General features: G+C 47.2%; 1 long non-coding RNA gene across 2 annotated transcripts; it reads right to left on the bottom strand.

Moving 5' to 3' along the window:
* Positions 1 to 4,472: 4,472 nt before the first annotated feature.
* Positions 4,473 to 5,902, bottom strand: LOC139074179 (uncharacterized). Of its 2 annotated transcripts, XR_011523717.1 has the most exons (3): positions 5,765 to 5,902; positions 5,447 to 5,615; positions 4,473 to 4,730 (listed from the first exon to the last, which is right to left on the bottom strand). It is a non-coding gene; the product is annotated as an uncharacterized lncRNA (long non-coding RNA). The 2 variants fall into 2 exon arrangements; XR_011523716.1 differs by having other exon boundaries at positions 4,473 to 5,615.
* Positions 5,903 to 14,163: the final 8,261 nt, after the last annotated feature.

The raw sequence follows: 14,163 nt of genomic DNA, 5'->3' as shown, positions 1-14,163 counted from the left end.
GGGAACAGGAAATGTACAAATGAATTTGGCACCTTGTTGTGCCAGAAAGCAAGGAAGCTGTCAAAGACGGTTCACGTCAGAGGGTCACAGAATTGACTCAATAACTGGCCTGTCCTCCTCCAAATGCCAAGGTTACAAAAGACAGACCGAGGAGCCATCCCAGATGAGGGAAACTAAAGAGAACGACAGATGGGAAAAGCAGTGCTCAGTCCTGGATGGGATCCTGAAATGGAATTTGTTCAAATCAAAGATATTATTGGGACAACTGGCAAAGTGTGAATAAGGTCATAGATTAAACAATAGAATTGTGTCCGTGTTAGTTTTCTGATATCGATCATTGCTCGTGATTATTTAAGAGCATGTCCTTGTTCTTAGGAACATACACTATAGTGTTCTCAGGGGAATGATCATCACATGTGCGGTTCACTCTAAGTGGTTGATAAGTTATATCATCGAGAAAGAAAATGATTCAGCCACGGTAATGAAATGCTGACAGTTGGGCAATCTGGATGAAAGGTATACAGGAGTTCTTTGTACCATTCTTGCAACTATTCTGTAAGTCTAACATTATTTCAAAATTAAAAAATTACCAAAGGAGATAAAAGCTCATAGGAGCCAATATAAAAGACTCCCTTTCTTATAAAACTATTTTAGAGGAAGCACAGAGCTGTTAGGGAAGTTCTTTACAGAATTGAGACAATAAGTGCAGGAGAAATAGTAGAATCAGAAAACCACCATTTTAGCAACCCCAAAGGCAATGGTCATCCATGAACGCTAGAACCATGAGGTGGAGGTGAAGGTCATGGAGGGGTCAGGCTGCCATCACCTGATTCCACTAATGTGGAGCTATGAATGTGCTTCTCAATGAGAGGCACCCCCTACGGAGAATTCCGGCCCCAAAACGATGCACTTGAATATGGTTGAGGCTCTATAGCAAACTACCTGTATTAGGAAATGTGGGGTACAGGGGAACAGGAAAACCATATCTTGAGGACACCATCAGCCACATCCAGAAGGTGGAATATCCTGTAAGACATATGAATGACCTTGTTTCTCTATCAAATCGATGTCACTAAAAAAAAAAAAAGGAGTGAAGACTGTTACATGGTAAGAGATTCAGAGGCACAATGACTAACTGCAACGCGTGGCTCTTGTTTAGATTCTGATTTGAACAAACCAGCTATTTAGACAATCAGAGATTAGATGATATTAAGGAATTATTAATTTTATTGAGTGACAATGTTACATGATTATGTTTTTTTTCAAATGCTCTTATTAGTTAAAGATGCACATTGATGTGTTTATTGGTGAAATGACATAATGTCTGGCTTGGGCTTAAAGGCTGGCTAGGGGTGAGGAGAGGAAATGAAATAAAGTTGGCAAACCGTGGGTCATCACTGAGGCTGAGTGACGAGTGTGTAAGGTTTTATTACATGATTTCCTCCACATTTGTAATTCTCTATATAAAAGCCTTTAAATCAATTCCTACAAATCTATTACCAAACCCTATAACTTATTCACATAAAACAGCAAATAAAGAAAACAGAAAACTCATAATGAAAAATTTGGAAAAACCAGATGAACCCTGGACAGAAGCTTTAAGCATTATACTCACGTCTCAAGTAATAGTTTGGACATAAGCAGGAAAATTTAAATTCTACTAACGTTTACACAACAAAAATTTGTTCTTCAGTTTTGATCATCTATTTGCCATAGAATGATTTTTAATGTTCACCTGTAGCAGGAGGTTTCTTCTCACCATTTTCTTTTCTCTCCACTCCCCTTCCCGGCTGGGAGGCTTTGGGAAGGGGAGAAGAAAGACAGAGACTGTCTTGGAGACAGTCACACCCAAAGAGACAGACAAAAAGCAGGAGGAAGGTGTTTGTCCTGGACGTGTTTCCTACTGAGCATTTGGGCGGTTGTAAAGCTCACCTAGTGGTCTCCCCACAAAGCACACCCACGAAACGTGGTGAGAGTGCAGTGCGTCACCGTGGGGCTGCCCAGACCCCCGTTCAGGACTGAGGCATCCCTCTCCCCCGCTGCTGTGGGGTTAGCTGCTAAAAGCATTCTCTGGAAGTTCCCCTCTGCCCAAGGGCATCGCCTTGCCCAAGGTTATGGCTCCCTCCTTAGGAGCAGCCTGTGTTCAATGACTGGTCCGAGAGGAGTCTCAAAGACCTGATCCTCTCTCCTCCGCGTGGACAACTGAGGCCATCCCAGCTTTGAAGGGGGTGGGCTGGGCTGAGGCCTCTGTTATAGCTACACGGAGGCCCAGCTTCTCCCTCTGCCCCGTTCTGCTTCCCTTACTCCTTACCAGTGTTGTTCTCAAGTGCACTCCCCAATAAACCCTGTCTCACAAATCACCTTCCCAGGGTCCATTTCTAGGAACTCAAGCAAAAGCAATTGGGTACCAGGAGTGGACCTGAGAAGCAGGCTCTATAAAGTGGGATCAGGAGCTGGATCACCCTCTGACATCGAGGACCCCAGCCCTAATTCTAGGTAGGAAACCGATAGCCCAAAGTCGTTAAAGCTTTCACTGGTGGTGAACTGGGATGGGCTACTGGTGGTAGAGAACCCACAGTGTCCAGGGGTCTCCAACGGAAGGGTCATTTTATACCTTACTCATTGGCCACTGCACAGTGCAGGAATCCACGCATATTCCAAAGAGACAGAGAGAGCACAGAATACACTTGAAATTTCTTCATTTTAATGATGAAATAAGACAGAATTACATTCTCATAGTAAAACATTTAAACACTAACGATAAAGCTGAAGCCCTTCTTAGCGACCATATCAATCCCACCTGCTCATAGTATGGTATGCATCCCTCTCTCCACTGAACTCTGTGGGCAATATATCTGAGTGTAACGCACTATACTACTGTGCTGCGATGGCTTGCTTCTCTTAACCATGTGTCTTAGGGATCTTTCCTTGCAGGTACGTAGAATGGCTTCATTCCTTTTAACTTCTACATAACACTGCCTAGTCCCTGGCTGTTTCTAATGTCCCGTGACCACACAGATGCTGCTGAGCACACATCCATGTGTCCCTCAACATCTCTCTAGGGTACATATCAGGAAGTAGGGTTATTGTATTATAGAGTATCTTGTCTAAATTTTAAGAAAGTTTACCAAATTTCTCGACCAATTTATATCTCCACCAGCAGAACGTAAAAATACTGTTTTCCCCATACCTTTGCAAAATGTGCAACCTTTAAATATTTTGCTACTCTGAGTACGTAAAAGAAGCAAAAGGATTCTTGCTTTCATTTACATTTCTCTGATTGCTTGTGCGTTTGAGCATCTTTTCATGTGTTTATTGGCCATTTGCCTTTGCTTCCATAAATTTTCATAGACTTTTCATGATCTTTTCTTTTATTAAGAGATATTACTTTGCAATTCAAAATAGAGAATAAAACATCTCGATACATAATACCCAGAATGTGTAACTTTTTTATTGTGGTAAAATATTCATAACATAAAATTGACCATTTTAACCATTTTAAGTATATTATTATGTATATGTATTTAAGTATATTAATATGTATTGTGAATGAGTGTATTAAGCAAGTGGCATTAAGCATCTTCACACTGTTGTGCAACCATCCCCCCATCCATCTCTAGACATTTTTCATCTCCCCAACTGAAACTCTGCCCATTAAACAATAACTCCCCATGCCCCCACCCCCAGTGCCTGGCACCCACCGTTCGACATTCTGTCTCTATGAAGCTGACTTCTAGGAACCTCATAAAAGTGGAATCAGACAACATTTGTCCTTTTGTGTCTGGCTTATTTCACTTAGCAGAATGTCCTCAAGGTTCATCCATGTTGTAGCATATGTCAGAATTTCCTTCCTTTTTAAGGCTGAATAATATCCCATTGTGTGGATACACAACATTTTGTTTATCCATTCATCTGCAGATGGATGTTAGGGCTGTTCCCACCTCTTGGCTACTGTGAGTAATGCTGCTATGAACACGAGTGTACAAATATCTGTTTGAGTCCCTGCTTTCAATTCTTTTGAGTATATGCCCAGAGGTAGAATTGTTGGATCATATGGTAATTCTACATTTAATTTTTTTGGAACAGCCATACTGTTCTCCATAGCGGCTGCACCATTTTCCGTCCCAGCAGGAAAGAACAATTTCCAAATTCTCCACAATCTCACCAACACTTGCTTTCTGTTTTTTTGGATAATAGCCATCCTCGTGGGTGTGAGGTGGTAATACTCAACATTTAAAATGTCCCTATTTTGTCATTTTTGCTTCAGCTACACACGCATTTTATAGAAATAAACACACCTTAGAGTTTAACTTGAAATCCTCTGTTCCCCTCCTATTTCCATTCCTCTCCTTTCGTCCCGGAAGCACCCTCTATCATAAATGTGCTTGCATCCAGTCCATATCTTTGTACTTTTGGTACCTGTGTGTGTCTCTCAGTTAGTGTTCCCCAGAAAGCAGAGCTTGAGACGGGACTCGGGGCTGCAGGATGTTTATTTGGGAAGTGTCCCCAGAAAGCAGGAGTGAAGAAGTAGAGGGTGAGACACTGAGACAGGGAAGGAGGAAAAGCCAGAGAAGGGGCATTGTTGAGCTGGCTGCTCTGTGGGCAACAGGGCTCATGTCTGCTGGGGACCACGCAGGACGGGCCGCAAGGATGGCAGCTGGGGAATTACCCAAGACTCCTGTATCCCAGTGGCTCAGCGTTGCCCCTGCACTTCCAGATTGCCCTAAGGGCTGAGTCCAAAGAGAAGAGAGAATGTGGAACCTACCTGAAGAGGTGTCTGAACACAATGAGGTTACTGGGGCAGCCGGAAGGCAGGGTGTCAACAGGGGGTCCTGGACCGAAGGCGTCCATGGGGCCAACTGTGAGGTTTGGGTGCAGGAAGCATTGCCATCCTCCCAGGACCAGTTCTGCTTCTCCAGCTCTCCTGGTAACTTTAGCTCCCAATTTCCTTTTAGTATGTTCCTCTTTCCCATAAACCCTCCAGAACTGGTTTCTATGACTACTATGAGCTCTAATACAGTGTGTAAGTGAGAAACGATAATTTCAACATTTGTAGAAACGATTTCCTTTGTTTGACCCCATCTTTGGTGTCTGAGATCTATATTATTTGTGGAAAACGAGGCAAGAAGCATCTCATTCTAGCCTCCTGTTACACTTGGTTACCTGCCCATCTCCCCTCTATCAGAGTCCCTGTTCATTTATTAATGGGGTCTCCATTTGCCGTATGGGCTGGGGAGGAGGAGTCGGAAGCAGCAGGTGGCTATAGCATGTCTTCTTGAGAAAGGGCACTTAGTGCTTTTGGGCTGGTCCAAAGGGGTGCGGGGGGTGCAGGAGCCACTGGCTTGACCAGTCCTGCAGTCTCTAACAAGTCACCCTGCTGGGCGGCCCAGAGGGGTCCACGCCCCAGGGCCCCACCACCCCTGGAGGGAGAAGTCCTCTGCAGTACCCTGGGCTGTGGGTCTCTTCTGCGCAGCCCCTCAAGGCTCCTCAGGGCAGAGGCAGTCTAGCTGAGAGCCCCCAGCTCTGCAGCCAGCCTGAGCGGATTCGAATTTCTCCTGCGACTTATTCAGCTGCACCTTGGGCTGGTTAGCCTCTCTATGCCTCAATTTTCTTATCTGTAAAATGCAAATAGTAATTATGGAGGATGCTTTGATGTGTCACCCAGATTCCCCATCAGGAATGAAGGCTTTCCCTCCCCCCACCCCCCGCCCCCACTGTCAGGCCCTGGGTAAGGGGGAGCAGCGTCACTGGAGAGAGCGGGCACCTCCTGTGGCAGCCAGCATCCAACAGCTGATGGACAAGGTGGTATTAAGGCGTGGTCCTCACATCCCATGGGCTCTGAAGGGCTATCCCGCCTTCAAAACTCCCCACGGGGTCTGCTGTGGCCTCTACTGACACTGTGTCACAGACTTCTCTGTTTGTCCAGTCCTGCCCCCGTCCCTCCCTCCCATAGGTGTTGGCCCAGAGCACTCCCTAATAAACTTCTTGCATGCCAATCTCTACTTCAGAGTCGGCTTCCTGGGGACCCAACCTCCCACAGACTGTTTTTCTCATAAGAACTAAATAGCATAGAACATAAAGTTCTTATCACGGAGTCAGGCACCAGCACATAATAAACATTAGTTATGCTACTACACACCCAACGCATGTCTTTTTCTCTCATGGTTACAGATTAAAATAAAAAGCCCGGGGCGGCCTGGTGGTACAGCAGTTAAGTGCACACATTCCGCTTCGGGGGCCTGGGGTTCGCCGGTTCAGATCCTGGGTGCAGACATGGCACCGCTTGGCAAGCCGTGCTGTGGCAGGCGTCCCACATATAAAGTAGAGGAATATGGGCAGGGATGTTAGCTCAGGGCCAGTCTTCCTCAGCAAAAAGAGGAGGATTGGCAGCAGTTAGCTCAGGGCTAATCTTCCTCAAAAAAAAAAAAAAAATCCTCTCAAAAGACCGAAAGAGGCAAGTGCACTATGTGCTCGTGTTGCCATTTTGACTGGAATGCCACAAAACAAAAACAAAAGCAAAGACTACATATAACTAGATACTGCTTTATTGGGGTATAATTCACGTACCACACAATTCATCCATTTGAAGCATACGGTTCAGTGGCCTTTGGTATATTCAGAGTTGTTCAAACATCACCACAATTTTAGAATGCTTTCATCACTTCCCCAAAATACCCTGTACCCATTAGCAGTCACTCCACATTCCCCCCCACCCAACCCCTAGCCCCAGGCAACCACGAATCTACTTTCTGTCAATAAACTTGGCCACTCAGGACATTTCATATGAATGAAATGGTACAATATGTGGTCTTTTGTGACTGGCTGTTTTCACTTAGCTAATACTTTCAAGGTTCATCCATGCTGTAACATGGAACTGCTTCCTTCCTTCTTCTTGCTGAATAATATCCCTTATATGGATATACCACATCTTATTTATTCATTCTTCAGTGGATGGACATTTACTTTGTTTCCACCTTTTAACTAATGCTGCTATGAGCACTCAGATATAAGTTTTCTGTGACATGTTTTTTTTTCCAGCTTTATTGAGATTTAATTGACATATAACATTGTGTAAACTGAAGGTGTACAGAGTGTTGATTTGATACACTTATATATTTCAAAATGATGCCCACCACGGCCTTAGCTAACACCTCTATCATGTCACATAATGACCATTTCTTTTTTGTGGCGACTGTGGACATGTTTTCATTTCACTTGGGTAGACATGATATCGAACCTGAGCTGAGTTGGCTCACCCGTTGCGCAGCAAGCCAATCTCTGACACCGGGTGTGGTGGAAGAAAGTAGGAATTTTATTATTGCTCAGCGCTGAGCAAGGAGAGAGGGCAGATAACGCTGAAATCCCAAACTCCCCGAAAAACTAAAAGGAAGGGTTTTTATTTGGGGTTTTAGGTAGGGGAGGGGGAGCATATGGCCTTGCTGGTCCGAGCTTTCCCACCAGCCTGTCTTTGGCCTTGAGATTACTTGCAGAGAGGAGGAGCCCGTGACCTTGCTGGTCAGCAACTTTCCCACCAGCCTGTGACTCTTTGCGGGGAGGAGATAGTGAATCCAGGCGCTTGTCCTTGGTGGTGTCTGTCTCCGTGGAGGATGGTGGATTCTGGAGCCAGGAAGCCAGGGAGTAAGCAGGGAAAGAGTGCTTTGGTTTTAACCCCATATACACTGGGTTTAATGTGGGGAAACTGCTATCAGTGTCGGTATCAGATACGCAGGAGCAGAACTGCTGAGTCACACAGCAATTCATTGTTCAGTCTTTGGAGGAGCTGCCACTGTTTTCCAAAACAACTGCTCCATTGTCTATTCCCACCAAGAGTGTGAGGGTTCCAACTTCCCCACATCCTCACCAACACTTGTTATTTCTGTCCCTTTTATTTCTGTGGACTGGTTTCTCATTGCGGTTTTGATTTACATTTCATTTGCACATTGAGCATCTTTTCACATGCTTATTGGCCATTTGTATATCTTCACAGAAATGTCTATTCATACCTTCTGCTCCTTTTTAAATTGGGCTATCTTCAATATTTTTTGAGTCTTGTCTTCTTCTTGCATAAAAGGAGAATACATGCCCTTCACAGAGTTGTGATGATTCACGAGAGAATGTTGGCCAGGTACCCAGGGCTCTGCACTTACCGTGCGCTTCCAACAGGCACTGAAACTTCATCTCCCCTTGCCTTGAAAGCAGAAACGAGTGAGTTCGTTCCACATTACATCATCCAGCTTTAGTGCTGTGCATGAAGACGGGCTCAATAGACGTCTGAAAGGATAAATGTGCCAATTCACACCACTCAATATTCAAATTTGAATCCTACTTGCTTTGCTCCCTCGCTTCCATTTCTTTTGTTGAACCTTTCTTCCTGGAACAAGTTTCTTAATTTTATTCCCTTTGCCAGCTGCCTCTCGATTGAAATTTAACTTGCAGGATCATTGAAGCTGATTACAAGAGAACCAAAGACACCACCTAACACAGTTCTGAGGCGAACGTGGTAAACTTCTGAAGGAGGTAAATGACTGACAGTCTGCCAGTATAACCTGTCCCCATTTGGAGAGCTCAACAAAATGTAATTAAAGTACTTAAAGAAGAGAGTAAATGAGATTTTCAAAAAACCCTGATTGCAGACTGACATGTTTAACACGGTTCAGTAAGCCCCATGACCCAGCCTGGTCTGAGGCCTGGCCCCCTTTTCATTTGTCGAGGACCCAGGCCACGGTCAGGCCCAAAGATTCGAGGTTGGTGGGACGCTTCAAGGGGCGTGGAGCCTCCAGCGGGCCGGCTTTGGGCGGTCAATCACTCAGGCCAAGTGGAGAGTCCAGCTGAATTTCACACTTGCTCGGCGCGGTGCTTGGTAGATAAACCCGGGCTGGAGCCCCTGGGGCATAACGTGAAAGGGCACGCACGGCAGCGCGAAGGAGAGGCTCGTTTCGCCTAGCATCTCTTGAAAGTCAGCCCAATCCCAAAGACACCACGGTGAGAAAACGGTGCACGCCGTTGCGCGGGGACACCGGGGACTGTGATAAACAAGGGTGTGTGTGTGTGTGGTGCATTCAGCTGCAGGACAGTGGGCTGAGACCAGGGCCACTCTCGCGAGCAGCTCGAGGCAGGCCTGGGGAGTGTTGGGGGAAAGTGGACATGATGAACTCCTGGGGTGTAGGACCGGCCGGAAGGCGTCCTCTTGTCATGGGGTCTAGCGCGGTGCACTGCTCGGGGGCTGTCCCAGCTTCCAGGGACTGTCGCGATGGGGAACCAGGAGGGACAGCTCGCGGCGGGCACCTGGTGCGGGGACGGATCTCCGGACTTGAGCCAAGACGGGGCTCGGCTCGGGTTCTGAAGCAGGGCCGCCCGCGTCGGGAGAGAGCGGGACCCCAGGCCCCGACCCCCGCGTGAGCGGGACAGGCCAGCCCGCGCTCCTCATTGGACAAAGGCTCTTGTCAGTCACTGAGGAACCGAGCCTGGACGCCACCGGATATCCGAGACTTCCCATCTCGGAGCTAGGCTGGCTCGCCGGCGAGGGGCGGGTGCGGTACCTCCCATCAATCATTCCACATTGTCGCCTTCGCGGAAGATTGGCAGATGCACGAACCACTGAGACGCCGCGAAGGGATAGTGGCCGTGGAAAGTGATTGGTCCAATCTGAGGGCGGGTGGTTTTTTTTTTTCCCTGTGCGCGGTTCCTCATAGTATGTAAGGTGGAAGATTAACTAACTCTTAAATGGAATTGAGCCGCATGCGACGATCTTTTTTGTTCAGTTAGTATTTTGGCTTTTACTAAGGCTCCTGAATTTGGAAGGCTTTTCTTGGAATTACCTAGATTCTCTACTTAATAAAGCGCTCCCCTTCTCCATGCAGGATCAGGGCTGGACAACGACCAGCGCTGACCCCGAAATCATCGCCAAGATAATCGGAAATGTGTCCTGTTCGGTGAATTTAAGCTAGGACTAAATAAATGGTAGTCAAAAGAAAACAGAAAGAGACAAGAACGGAAAAAAAATGCAAGGAACCCTTAAACATTTGAATGGATGCTTAACCTTTTTCATTATAAGAAAAATGCAAATTGAAACTTGATTGAACATTTCTGATCTGTCGGATTGTCAAAGATCCAAAAATTTGAAAAGGTACTTCGTTATGGACGTTCCAGAAACTGGCTTTCTCCATACGCAGCTGGTGGAGTGCAAATTGGTCTACTCCCCGTGGGGGTAGGATGGGTGAGCAATAAATGACAAAATAACACGTGCGTTTACCTTTGACCCAGCAATTCATTTCTAGGAATCTACTCTGAAAATACACTTCCACAAACAGGAAACAACATGTCCACGAAGTTTTATTTATGGTGGTGTTATCTGAATTAGCAAAAGATAGGAAACAATGCAAATGTCATCAGTAGGGGAATGGCTGAATGCACGAGAGCCCAGCAGGCTTGTGGCATTAGGAGAGGAGGCCAGCAGTATTTTCTATGGAGAGCTCCAGAGGCATTGTAGATGGCCTGCTTGTTGTAGTTACTGCCACTGAGTGGATTCTGACTGCTAGTGACCCTGTGTACAGCAGAGCAGAACACTGCCCAATCCTTTTGGGCCATTCTCTCACTTTCCGGTGCTAGGTCAGGCCATGCTCATAGGGTTTTCAAGGCCAGTTTTTTCGGAAGTGGGTGGCCAGGTCCTTGTTCCTAGTCTGTCTTAGTCTGGAAGCTCCGCTGAAACCTGTCCACCATGGGGGAGCCTGCTGGTATTAGAAATACCAGTGGCATAACTTTTAGCAACATGCAGCTGCCACAGTGTGACAACCGAAACAGGCGGTGTGGTTCCCTAATGGGAAACGAACCCGGGCGAGGTGGTGAGAGCGCTGAATCTTAACCACTAGACCACCCGGGCTGAGTATATAGGCTGCTACCTTTAGCAAAAAAGAAATGCTGAAAGGACAAAACCAAAACTAATAAAAATGGTAGCTCATAAGGGGTAGATGAGGTGGTGGAGAAGAATCTGGTGAAAGCTTTAAGGGGGTAGAAATAGAATAAAAATAAAGCGATAGTAATAATAACAGTAAAAGAAAACAAAAGACAACAAAACAAAACATAAGTCTGTGACAATGGGAATTTGCCAAGCTTGGCCATTGCTCTCCTGGGAACCTGTACTAGACCCGGAAAGGACAGGCGAGCTTGACTGGGTGGGCCTCACATTATTTATACTGGGGCCCACGCTGTAGATGGCGCTAAGGATTTCTGGCACCCTGCCCCTCTCCGGGTATCCTTGAGGCTGTGAGGTGGGGAGAAAGGAAACGATTTTAGCTGCTTCAAGGTAACACAAACTTCCCCTCCTACACTGAAAAGTAGAGAAAGGACGTGGATCCCAGATAGGGAGGATGACGAGGCCGAATGATGACTGTGGGTCTTTCCATGCCCTGGCAACCCTGCAGATGTGGCTCAGATAGAGGCGGGACCTGATTCCACATAAATGATGCTGTGGCCTTCCAAAGGCATGAGGCCTGGTCTGCCTAGAGCGAGCCATGCTTACGCTTGAAATCGTCTAGACCCAGAGAGCTGCCCAGAAGATAAACTTGGGTTTTGTCAAATGATGAGTACGGGGAGGTCCTTTGGACAAATGTATTTTCTTATAATCAAATTGGGAAGAACAAAGCAACCTCAAAGTGATTGTTCTTAGGAAAACTATTACATTTGCAGATTTGAAAAAAAATTGAAAACGAGTACAAATCATCCAAAGGGGTGGAGGGAAGCTGTGTGCTCAGGGAGTTCTCAGCAAGTTTGCCCCCAGTTGTAGGCACTCTTAAAGCTGCTTAGATCGCACGTTTTCTTCAACATGGCTGCTGGAAAAGGCAATTACCTTCAGGACAGGAAGTGAAGAGACACCTAATTTTGTCCCAGTGAGGGAGGTTACGATAGACACCTTGAGGGAAGGAGGCCCTGAAACTTCTAGCAAGCAGAATTCGGTAAGTAAAAATGAACTGTTTGTGGTCGTGATCTTTAACCCATTGCAGGTGTGTGATGGGTGACAAGCCACTGCTATTTGTGTCACACGGGCAGGCCAGCCTGTGAGCAGGGCTCCAGAGCAAGGTGGTGGGAGGGGTGCAGGGGAGGCCCTGAGAGGCTTGGAGACCCATTCTCATTGCTGGGCGGAGACTCTGAGCTCCTGAAAATCTCTCACCTCCCAACCGCCAGCCCCAAAGAGAGTTCCGTTGAGACTGGCTTCCGTGGGGCCCTGGGGCTCTGGGCCCTGCGAGGCAGGCACACACTGGTGGTGTCCTGCCAGGGCCTGTCTTGGAGAGGCCTTCCCTCTGTGTTTGCTCGCTCCCTGCTGCCCTGGTGTTTCTTTCTCCACCACCCTACTCGTTTCAGGGGCCTGAATGGCATTGGTCTTTCTTCCTCCCAACACTTGTGAACTTGTGAACCAACAGAGTATTTCCTCTTGGTTTCAGCTTGGGTGGATGTTATCTTTCGGTTGTGTGCTAAGTTCTTGCGTTGACTCTGGGAGACTTCTAAGAACGGGTTCTGAATCTGCAGGTACATTTTTTCAAAGGCACATTGATTTTCTTGACCACTAGCAATACTGATATCTGGTGGGACATACGGGTGTCAGTTTGAAATGGGTTTTGTTTTAAGAGGACTCTTCTGGCCACAAATAGATTCAAAGGTGTCCCAGTGAGGCAGATGAGGTGACAGAAGAGTTATAAACAGAAGCCGGTGCTTATCTGGAAATGGCGTCAGAGCCACCCAAGTCGCGGTGAGCCAGCACTGCTTCTGTGAAGCATCAGAGGCCCGGGCAACAGACCCACCTCCCAGGAGGAATGTCGAGTATGCCAGGCACTTCAGGCAAGCACTTCAAATCCCCACCAGGTGACAGAGTGGTCCTGGTGTCTACCCAATACCCATCCCTCCTGCCCCTTCCTCACAGAACCCTGATGAGGCCCGTTACCCCCTCCTCTGGTTGGCCACGTGTTCAGGGGATGCTGGCCCCAGCTCCAAGCATCTCAGCCAACCATAGTGGTCCCATCTCCTTGCTAGTGGTTGGTGAGGCATGGACACAGGACAAAGTCTGGCCAATTGGGACCTGATAGGAGGTAGGAAGAGTGTATCTGAAGAGGTTCCCTCACTCCTGGAGACACAGCAAGAGATGGCCCTTTTCCTGCGTCTGGATGTGACACCTGAACTCCTGCAGCCATCTTGCGACCATGAGCTAGTCTGCGACAAAAGCCTGCAATGTGAGGGAGACAGAGCTAAAATTGCAGCTTGGGCCCTGACTCTTCTGGGCCTGCAGCCATTCTGCATTTGGACTCCTCGTGTCACCTCGCCCTCCTCTTGTTTAAGACAGTTGAGTTGGAGTTTTCTGTTCTTTGCAGTCGGAACATCTTAGCTGACCCAAGTATATGAAAGTTCCTTCAGCTGACCTTTCCCATAGCTGTGAGGATTCTGACTCGAGCATCCACCCACGAGTCATCCTGTTTGGTATAATCAGAGAAGGACTCGAGGAAGGAGAGGAGGAAAGGGAAATAAAGGGCAGGCAGTGCAAGCTCTGCAGTGCAGCCCGGGAGAGACGCCCTGCCTGCAGACGTGCACTTAGGGGACAGGGAGAGAAAACGACACAAGGGGGTCCCTGGGACCTGAGAAAGGGGACAATTTTTTCTTTTGAAAGATTGGCCCTGAGCTAACATCTGTTGCCAGTTCTCCTCTTTCTTTTTTCTTCTCCGCAAAGCCCTGGGGTACACAGCTGTATATTCTAGTTGTAGGTCCTTCTGGCTGTGCTATGTGGGACGCCGCCTCAGCGTGGCCTGATGAGCAGTGCTAGGTCTGTGCCCAGGATCCAAACCAGCGACACCCTGGGCCACGGAAGCAGAGAGCACGTGAACTTAACCACTTGGCCACGGGGTGGGCCCCAGACAATTCTTAAATCATAAAAATTTTTCAAAACTGTGACAAAAAAGATAAAAATAACTTGGAAAAAAAGCACTGACATTTGGATATAGCAACAGACACAGGGAGCAGACCCTCCTGCTGTGCGGTTCAGCAAAGAAGCAAAAGGAATCACAATGACAACAGGGAGGGGGCCAGAAAATTCTAGCAAGCAGGAGATGATGAAAGAAGGTTCACTCTTTCCCCAGGATAATTTCCGCCTTGAGGTGCACAAAATGCCACTGCTTCTCTTAA

This window comes from Equus przewalskii, chromosome 10 (assembly GCF_037783145.1).
Source record: "Equus przewalskii isolate Varuska chromosome 10, EquPr2, whole genome shotgun sequence".
In the NCBI taxonomy this organism is placed as follows: domain Eukaryota; kingdom Metazoa; phylum Chordata; class Mammalia; order Perissodactyla; family Equidae; genus Equus; species Equus przewalskii.
Note: the sequence above shows the minus strand (reverse complement) of the source record. Positions and strands in the feature narration are given on the sequence as shown.